At 37.1% G+C, this 11108-nt stretch overlaps 1 non-coding gene across 1 annotated transcript; it reads right to left on the bottom strand.

The window, feature by feature from the left end:
• Positions 1-5862: 5862 nt before the first annotated feature.
• On the bottom strand, positions 5863-5965 carry LOC131950788 (U6 spliceosomal RNA). Its single transcript, XR_009388336.1, has one exon. It is a non-coding gene; the product is annotated as a U6 spliceosomal RNA (small nuclear RNA).
• Between the last annotated feature and the right edge of the window lie 5143 nt (positions 5966-11108).

Here is an 11108-nt window from a genome sequence, read left to right on the forward strand (position 1 = left end):
CGGCATCATACTTATGTTATAATAGCTGACGTCATCAGCACAGTAAAAAGACGTCATTAACGCGATAGTTTTCACTAAGACAATAGTTGACGTCGTTAACACAACAGCTAACACCATTAATACAATTCCTGACATTAATAATAGTGTTTGACGTCACTAAAACAGTAAATGAACGAGCCTAAAAACTGACTCAAAATTTTCATATATTCCCGTAAAATTCCACCGAAACAGATGCTTTGAATATAAACACACTTAACGCTCCCCTAAAGCGTCGTTATGTAGCAAATCTGCTACATATTTTTCAGGACTTGTCTTTCACTGACTTATCTCATTCCCCCCACCCCCACACTTTATCCTTCAACAACATTATATATATGTTAATAGAGATAAAACAAACAAGGAGTTAGGGAAAATCCGATTTACGCAGGCGGGGGCTGTTCGTATAGATGAAAAAAAAAGTGTGTTTTAGTGTGCGCCAAAGTGAACGGCGCGCATGATTGATGCGGCGTACCTGACGTAGGCACGGGGAGCTAATCAGGCGAGATTTTGTATCGTGAAAGTTCTAACGAGGGGCTCCAGGTTTTATCGCGTGCTATCGAGGCAGGGGCCTGGAAATAATGGCTGAATTTACTTTCTCATCTTGTTAGGGGGTTGTTTGCGATTGGCCCCGTCCCCCTGCGGCGCGCGATCAACGGGATGAAGCAGAGGTCAGCGCGGGGGTCAGATAAGGCGCGTGAGGCAGGACAGCAGACGTTATTTGAAGTTGGTGAGTTTATGAGTGGATCGCCTGTTGTTGCCTGTACATGAGATGGCAGGTAGTTAGGTAGATCAAAATAGTTGAACCCCTACCTTTCTGCCCCAGGGGTATTCATGGTTGACCTGGGTTTTACCTTTCCAAATCTAACGAAACAAAATGTGAGGTGCGAAGAGAATTGTACGGCTACTATTCGGTAATAAATAATGGAATAGGGTATGGTAATTGTGGTGATGATGGTAATCGTGGTGATAATGGTGATGGTGGTAATGGTGGTGATGGTTGTGATGGTGGTGATGGTGGTGATGGTGGTATGGTGGTGGTGATGGTGGTAGTGATGGTGGTGATGGTGGTGATGGCGGTAATTGTGGTGATGGTGGTGGTGATGGTGGTGGTGATGGTGGTGGTGATGATGGTGATGGTGGTAATGGTTATACTGGTGGTGATGGTGGTGGTGATGGTGGTGGTGATGGTGGTGGTGATGGTGGTAGTGATGGTGGTAGTGAAGGTGGTGATGGTTGTGATGGTGGTAGTGATGGTGGTGATGATGGTGATGGTTGTGATGGTGGTAGTGATGGTAATGGTGGTAATGGTGGCAGTGATGGTGATAATGGTGGTGATGGTGGTAGTGATAGTGGTTATGATGGTGATGGTGGTGATGCTGTGGATGGTGGTGATGGTGGTGATGGGGGTTGTGTGCATTTGTGTGTGAGCGAAGGAGTGTGCAAAATTACACTAAAATAGGGTAATGGAGAAATTAAATCCTTACATCATAATACAAAATGAAAATAAAAACTCGAGATGTTTCACTGTGTTTTACTTTCTAAAATCTTCTTCACTATTTTGTTTTTAAGTCAAGTCATGCGAATGAAACATTAGTTTTACTTAGAAATATAGATTAAACAATCGATTTATGGGTGGGGTAAAACAATCACAAAAACGAACATACACAATAACAAATCCAAAAAAAATAACAACAACATGAAAAAACAACCAACAAAGCCTATGAGATTGTAAAAAACAAAAAAAAAACAACAAACAACACAACAGCCACCAGTGGTCAACTATCCGCCACACTGACCAAACAACTGACAGCGGTCAATGAAAAGGTCCTGGCTATAACGTTGTGACTGGAGCCACTCTACACCGTTGCTATTTTAGAGCTCGACTAACAACTCCAAAAATAAAGGATCAAGTTATGCACTCTGTCATCAATAATTTAAATTAAAAAACGCACACAGAATTAGTCTGGTGTAGCACTTGATGTATAGTTGCAATTCGCACTTTGTATTAAAAAATGGCGTCATTTCATCCATCCCCTTAAGCGCTTCTCACTTCGATTTTTTTTTCATCAACCGCGTCATATTTTCTGCCCCCAAGATTCACATCCCACCCCCTACAACAAACACATGCACGCACTATCAGGCAAACACCCCTCTTCCCCTACCTCCCAGAACACCATCCCAGAACCTCGCTGTTCATTTCCGTACAAATGTCGGACTTTAGTCTGACGCGCTGTTGACAATTTTGACGCTAAATAGACCAAAGAAACGCGAGGCGTGTTTGCTGAAGCCCGCTGCTAGAGAGCCCTAAAAGAGGATACCATGTCCGAGGCTGCGAGTCCCGGAATCTCGAATGAGCCCCAGGGATCAGGCCCGATCACTATAAAGGCCGAAATAAGGTCGATCTGTTTAATTTGACTAAGTGGTCATTGCCAGGCGGATGTTGATGCAAGGGGGAGAACTGCCCGCGTCTTTCATTCCGCGGCGTTTATCATTCAATCGGGCGCCATTATAAAAATGCATCGATTTTAATTAACCCTCGGCTTTCGGGGTAGTAGATCTTCTTGGGGCGCTTTTTCGAAAGGGGGCACAACTCGAATGAGGGGGAGACGATCGTTTGAATTTTTTTTTTTTGGGACAAGGTTTGTCGTTTTCCGCCGACATTTCCGGGGTGCGAATGTACCTAAGTTGAAAGGTTTTGGGAACGAGAGTTCGTTGCACTGCGTCATTGTAATTTGCGTCGTCTTAATTTGCGTCATCGTAATTTGCGTCATCGAAATTTGTGTCATAGTAATTTACATCATCGTAATATACATCATCGTAATTTGCGGCATCGTAATTTACTTCATTGCAATTCGCGTCTTTTTAATTTACAGTCATCGCAATTTGCGTCATCGTAATTTGCTCTTCGTCATTAGTTGTACATCAATTTCACTATAGGGAATTCTGAGGAAAAAAATCTTTCTTATCAATAAACAATTTAATTTTTACTGTAATTAAACTGATCAATGGTGTGTATTTTGTGTGTTTTGTTTTTGTCGACTTAAAAAAAATAGTCTGGGCCAGGTGTCGGCAACCTTTTGTGACGGAAGAGCCCAAAGTTACAATTTATAAAATTTCCCAGTTTTTAAAGAGCCACCGCCAATTTTATTTAAATAGTATGATCTATAATCGGGGTTTGGGATATATATATATATATATATATATATATATATATATATATATATATATATATATATATATATATATATATATATATATATATATATATATAATATTATATATATAACAGTTAAATGTTTATGAATGAATGTTGGGTGTGTGTGTGTTAAAAAAAGGCGAATTGGATTCAGTGAGACAGTGTGGGGGTACGCATGCGCGAAAAAAAGGGAAGGAAGCAAGGAGATGAACACGATGGCGGTGGGAAACAAAAATGAAATATGAAAAACTTCAAGAAGAAGGCTTGACTTTGTTAATATAGGTATATTATAAAGGTTAGGAAAAAGGCTTGTGACAATATATATCAACACTATTCCATTGGACAGACAAAGGACGTATGACAAAGTAACAAACCTACATACAAACATTTATCTACATTTAATTACTGTCACAAGTGACAACTTTCCCATCCAACTTTGAAATCTTTCTATATACAAATAAAAACGTCCACATCCAACTTTGAAACATGCATCGGTGAAAACAAAAACCGTCCCACTCTAGTATAAACTCTATCCAAACCAACCCCAAAACATCCATGTACCGACTTAGAAACCTGCCTTGATGAAAACAAAAAACCGTGCCACTCTAGTATAAACTCCATCCAAACCAACTCCAAAACATCCATGTACCGATTTTGAAACATGTCTTGGTGAAAACAAAGACCGTCCCACTCTAGTATAAATTCTACTCCAACCAACTCCAAAACCGAGTTTGAAACCTGTCTAAATTCACATACATTTTTTTTGAGAAATCGGAAACAGCGTAAAGTACTACTTCTTGTCAATGGAAGTTACTCAAAATTTGAGAGAAGGCAGAGAATTAGATCTTTTACTTACATGTACAATTTCATTTATCTATCTGAAATAGTATTCAAGTTATAGGCTTTTGAAAAATTCAAAGTAGAAAAAGTTCCACTTCCGGTCATCGAAAATCGCTCAAAAGTTGATACGGACCTACGATACTTATATATGAAATTTCATCAACCTAGCTGTAACGGTACTCAAGTTATCGTGTTTACAGACACACACACACACACAGACAGACAGACACACATACACACACAGACACAGTGTTTCTTCCAGACTTTTTTCTCCGGGGGGGCACTTGAAATTTTCGGGGGGGGGGGGGGGGCGGTAGACTGTTAAAAGTATATATTTTCTATATAAATTATATAAATTTCATTTCGTTCGGGGGGGGGGGGGGGGGGACGATATGCCTGGAAGAAACTCTGCACAGACATACGGACAAGATTGCAAAAGTATGTTTTTCCGACTCAGGGAGGTGTAAAACATCGAGATTTGCAAAAATCTCGATTTTTTTTTTGCACGATTACAAGACTTTCTCTATCCTAATATATAAATCCCCACGTTCGCACATCTCTCTCTCTCTCTCTCTCTGTCTGTCCGCAAAATATTTTCGCCGGACATCACGTCAGAATCGGCAGCGATATATGAAGAACTTTTTACGGACTTTTGTTGAAAATAATATGTTAGATGCTTTAAATGTATAACCACAATATTAGTTAAAGAAGAAAAATAAAAATTAAAGGCGTATTCGAATGTAGAGAAACAGTATTATTTATGCAACCGGAAAAGCATTAATAAATGTGAAAATGAACGCATAAAACTGTGACGTCACTATTGCTTATACATTAACTAATGACGTCATCTGCCGTGTTTAGAATGAAAAGAAATGAACTATTTCATTCAAATTTGATTTAGATCTACGTACACTATGAAATGTATACAATACAATTTTTCCGGCCCAAACTCATAAAATTTATTTTATGTATTTGGATTCTAGATCTAAAGATTCTAGATCTAGACTAAATCTAAATAAAAATCTACGCAATAACTAGATCTAGACGTAGACGCTAAGATCTAGATTTAGACTCTAACTTCTCTAAAATCAATTCCAAAAATAAATTTCTATATTAGGACTAAACTATTTCAAGACTTATTTATTTTATACAAAATCTTTGTTTGGAACTGGCTAATTTGGGATAAAAAAATTAATTTGAAAGAATAGGCATATTCGCGTAAGTTAAGATTTTAAAATACGTGTTTCATTCTCCGTATATTGTAAGGTGCCTAAATAGCGGAGATGTTAGTGTACATTAAACCACGCAGGTGGTGCGGGTTCGAGACACAGCAAGTCAACTTGGTTAATGTATTCTTTTTTATTATGCTCGGGCTAAACTTTAAAAAAAAATTCTTTTAGGAATCTAGATCTAGATCTAGATTGTCGGGTGTCCGATAGGGCACTTCCCGGCGCCGCAGGCGCTTCAAATTTGGCATGATCTTGCCTTGGTGCGACAGAACACGGGGGCCGGTTGGCCGAAAAGTCTACGATGTGGGGGTCAAAACTGACCTCGACTGACCGGTACCTTATATGAGCTATAAATCGAAAAAAAATGTCCACGGAGGAACCTCTTCATAACTCTTGAGGTCGTAGACCGACCTTCGGGCGAATTAATTAAGCATTCAAATTCTCAATGTTTTCGAAAGCCTAAGCGAAGCTGGGCAGCATGCCTAGTACTTCGTATATACGAGAAAGTAAAAGCCAACTCATGATAAATTATAAGTGCTTTTTTTTTTTTTAGATAAATAAATTTTGATACGTTTCACGATTCTGCGTGTTATTTCTGCGCGAGGGACATGCTAATCTTCTCTCTATCCTTCCAATTTTATTGTAGAATAATTTTTTTTTTTGGATCAAAGTGCTTTATTAAGGTTGATCATATTGATACTAAACAAGTAGGCCTACAACAAAATTATGACCTTTAAGCACAATGATAGAGATCCTAATAAGCAGTAAAACAAAAACTGTACATACGTGAATAAGTCTAAGTAACTCAGAAAAACTTTCCAATAACCTTTTGTTTTACAAGAAATTTATTATAAAGCAGGAAAAAACTATCATTCTAAAGTTATCTTGTAATAAATTCGCAAAAATAAATCTATACAATTTTGTTTGTTATTTATTCTTGTTTCAATTCCTAATATTTAAATATATTAACAGTCAAGTAATGTGACAATTCACCAATTCCTTAACAGTATTTTAGTAAATAAATATTTTTATCATAAACATGAGAATTTCCAGTTAGCTAATAGCACTAATACAACATTCTACGTTTTTCATACAAAACAGAATTTCCAAAAAAAAAAAAAAAAAAAAAAAAAAAAAATAAAAAAAAAAAAAACAGAATTTCCAAGCAGACTAAAAAATATTTAGGAATATTTTTTTTTTTTTTTTTGATTTAAATAATTTTTTATTCTAGATTAAAACAAAAGTTTTCACACATACTTTAATAAGTTTCATTTTGGCATGCAGCTAACCTTTTCTTCTAAAAAGACAATTTTTTCCGCCAATATTAGCTAAATGCTAAATTACTTTTAAATAGTTAATGGTGCTTTCATTGCACAATAGTATGCAATTTAAAAGCAACTTTCAGGTTTTAAAAACAAAACAGTTGGCAAAAGCTTTAATTATTTTTAGTTATTCCTTTTTTAAGCTTAGTATAGCTTATTTTTTTAGACCATTCATTGTCACTACCAGTTTTCTTGATCCACCATGATCTCTGTGTTCACATAACCAAACACCCTGCCACGTTCCTAAATTGAATTTTCCATCTGTAATTGGAATACTAACACTGCTTCCTAACAGGGCTGCTTTAGCATGAGCTGGCATGTCATCTGGGCCTTCTAATGAATGCTTGTAGTTCCAGTTCTCAGGTGCAAGCTTATTTAAAACCATTTCCATGTCAGATAAAACTGTTGGATCATAATTCTCATTTAAAATTATACTTGCTGAAGTATGTTTTATGTGAATATTTGCAACTCCAACTTTAATTTTGCTCATCTCTTCTTTACAGGAGTGCATTATTTCATCTGTTATGTTATGACAGACACGGGATTTTGAAGGAATAGCAACTTCTCATTGATACCATACTGTAACACCTTCCCCTCCTGTAGGCATTGTATTCAATAAATGTTTTCTGTTATTCAATGTAGATTTACAAGCACTAATCTAAAATTGATACTGAGGTGTGAATTTATTTTATATCAAAAACTTTTTTTTTTTTATACTAAAAAATATTTAGGAATAAAAATCACAAAAAATGTCAGAGGTCTAACGTACCCATTGGAATCTTAATTCACATATATAATTTAATATACGATTCACTGTTTACGTTAGCTAATGGGTTTATATGTAAATTAGGATCTAATAATCATTCTGTCCTTCATAATAAATTTAAATTATTAAAATAATCTTATAAAACGTGCAAAACGTAAACTAAATAAAATATTAAAGAATGACAGTTTGTTTTATTGTGTATCATTTCATGTATCTATATGTTTTAAATAGTTTAAGAAAACAGAATGTGAATTGTTTCCCTTTGTTATTTCCAAGTTTGAAATGGGAAGTAACTAGTAACACGGATTGAAAAGATTAAAATGACGATCTACGTTTTAGCTAATAGTCGATGGTAAAGACACCAAGTCCCAGAAGCTCTGAATACACCAGCCAACGTCAGCTTGGTCGCTGGAGGTCCCTCTTCGGAAGATACCACAACGCACACAACTGGTGCACATGTGATCAACTGAAGTGTGCAGCGCATATAGGATATCTTTGGAAAAATGTTTTTGCAGACCTTTTGCTCCATGATTAAGTAAAGAAATATGACTGTATTGTAGTCAAGTGATAACACTGTAGTTATGTGACTGTATTGAAATGAAAGTAACAGCATTAGTAAATTATTTATACAATTTTAAATTAGAAAATTGAAAGATAAAAGAAATGTGGTCAATTTTGTCAGAAAGGACAAACCAGTAATGTTTTACAAGTTCACTCAATAAAGTTCTTTCATAATAGTTGACTTGGGGTAGTTTGTTCGGATATATTTATTCTGTGATCCTCCCTAGCACCAACAGCTCTAGCTCCAGCAACATGTCCCCTAGCATTTGTCAACACCTTTCGAAGCACTAGTTAACACCTCCCCTAGCACTAGTCAGCTCCTCCCCTAGCACTAGTCCACACCTCCCCTAACACTAGTCAACAACTCCCCTAGCACTAGCCAGCTCCTCCCCTAGCACTAGTCAACACCTCCCCTAGCACTAGTCAACCCCTCCCCTAGCACTAGTCAACACCTCCCCTAGCACTAGTCAGCTCCTCCCCTAGCACTAGTCCACACCTCCCTTAGAACTAGTCAACACCTCCCCTAACATTAGTCAACACCTCTCCTAGAACTAGTCAACACTTCCCCTAGCACTAGTCAGCTCCTCCCATAGAACTAGCCAGCTCCTCCCATAGCACTAGTCAACACCTCCCCTAGAACTAGTCAACACCTCCCCTAGCACTAGTCAACACCTCCCCTAGAACTAGTCAACACCTCCCCTAGCACTAGTCAACACATCCCCTAGCACTAGTCCACACCTCCCCTAACACTAGTCAACACCTCCCCTAGCACTAGTCAGCTCCTCCCCTAGCACTAGTCAACACCTCCCCTAGCACTAGTCAACACCTCCCCTAGAACTAGTCAACACCTCCCCTAGCACTAGTCAACACCTCCCCTAGAACTAGTCAACACCTCCCCTAGCACTAGTCAACACCTCCCCTAGTACTAGTCATCACCTCCCCTAGCACTAGTCCACACCTCCCCTAGCACAAGTCATCACCTCTAGAACTATTCAGTTCTATAGGAAGAGCTCCTCACAGGGCCAGAAACATCCCAGACATTCTAAAAATCAAACAAGCATATTAAAAATGTAAATGTCATTATCATTAACCCCGAGAGCCAGAGAGTTATATAGTTTGCCAACTCGATAACTGTTCCTTTGTCGAATATATATATATATATATATATATATATATATATATTTATTTATTTATTTATTTATTTATTTATTTATTTATATCTCAAAAACCAATAACTTTGTACTGTTTGAAGTATGTGGACAAAGTTCCACAAATAAATATTAGATTGTATGTGAAGGAGACGTTCGTCGTGGTCGAGTTGGTAAAGCTCATGGTTGCTATACCGAAAATTCTCAAGTTTGAACTCTTGGACAGATGAGGCTCGAAAGCTGGGGACAGTAACTCTTCTAGGAGAGACAACTCCAAAATCAAACAACCTCTGTCTTGTAGTTTGTTCTTGGTTGGACAAAGGCAATGGAAGGTAACCCAAAAAGAAAAGCAGGCTGAAATTGGAGTCAACGGTCTAAATGGCGCATAACCAGTTGACACGTAAACTTAATTGTGTTAAAGGGAATCTCTTCCAACATTAAAATTAAGAACTAAGAAGAAGAAAGAAAAAGAAGTATGTGGAGATTTCTTTCAACTTTTGAACGTTTTTCAATAACCTGAAGAAGAGCTACTATATTTCAGTGTGAACCCGCTAATTTGAGTAGGGCCTACTGTTTTAGTTAGGTAAACAAAATTTCATTAAATATTTTCAATTTTTGAATGACTCCAATCGCCGGTAGTGCTAATTTTCTATATTTCTGGTTTCTAAAATACCGATAACTTGAGTACAGTTTCAGTTAGGTGGACGAAACTTTATACATAGATCTTAACGTCTTGATTATATAAAAATTTGAGTGGTTGCCGGTGTTTTTGATTTCTCAAGAAATATCTCTTCAACTCCTATTTGTTTCAAACTTTTCAAGTTTGTCAAGACGACGACAATACAGTGTGACAAACCATGTGAGTTAATTAGATGTTTAATTAACTTTTGAAAAATTAATCAAAGTTTTCTTGATGAAGAAGGCTAATAATTTCCCGCTGAATTATGCACACCTTGTTTATTGTTTATTTGGTGCGCAATCCTTTTTTCCTAAGCGATTCTATTCTATTAAAAAAAATTAATTATTAAAAACAATTAAAAAAAACATTTCTATAGCCCGATGGTACTGAACGTGCCATCCCCCTTACTGTTATATTATAATATACTACAAAGTTAAGAGGATATCACTCCCGCTTTATGTAAAATATAAATATACCCGAAAAAAATGCCATTGTAAAAAGGGCAGTAAGACAATGAAAAATATCCAATTGTCCTTTATAGATCGATAGAAAATGTTCGATGGTTGGAGTTTCTAAACTGTTGATTTTGGTACCTCCCCATCACCTTTTTGAGCCCTAGATCCCAAGTAAATAATGATAACGTATAATATATTGACTTACATTTTTTGTTCGTTACATATTTATTACAAGTATATTTTATTGATATTTATATATATACATAGTCTGTATAAGCATCATTTCCTAACACTCAGTCATAATTGTCTTTTTGTCTGGTATTTCTTGCTCCTGCTGCTATCTTCCGTTTTTTAAAATCAACACTCTCACCAGATGAACTACACAGAGAGGCGTCTTTTCTTTGAACAGGGGGGCAACTGTCTTTTCTTTGAACAGGGGAGCAACTGTCTTTTCTTTGAACAGGGGGCAACTGTCTTTTCTTTGAACAGGGGAGCAACTGTCTTTTCTTTGAATGTACGTGCTTTCTCTGGTGGGGCCCATCTGAATGTTCCAGTGGCAAAGGAATTTCTTTTAAGGATGGAGCAGCACTTGTTTCATCATAAACAATGGCTTGTTCCACTTCTCTGACAACACTCCCTTGAGCCACAAGCTGACCTGTTGTGTTTGGGATCTAATCTGGTACTTTTGGGAGGTTCCTTCGTCACTGGTTCATGTCGTTCAGAAACTAGATAAGTTGAATTATCTTTTGGTATTTCGGAAATTAGAACTTTGTTTACTTTTCAACACTTCTTGTTCTGCTATGAATAGAATATCATCTGAAGCACCCCATCTGGATTCTGCCGTGAGTGTGGTCCAGTAATAATAATGACGAT

Source organism: Physella acuta, unplaced genomic scaffold (genome assembly GCF_028476545.2).
Source record: "Physella acuta isolate Inbredline_101_S28 unplaced genomic scaffold, ASM2847654v3 ptg000778l, whole genome shotgun sequence".
NCBI classification, from domain to species: Eukaryota; Metazoa; Mollusca; class Gastropoda; family Physidae; genus Physella; species Physella acuta.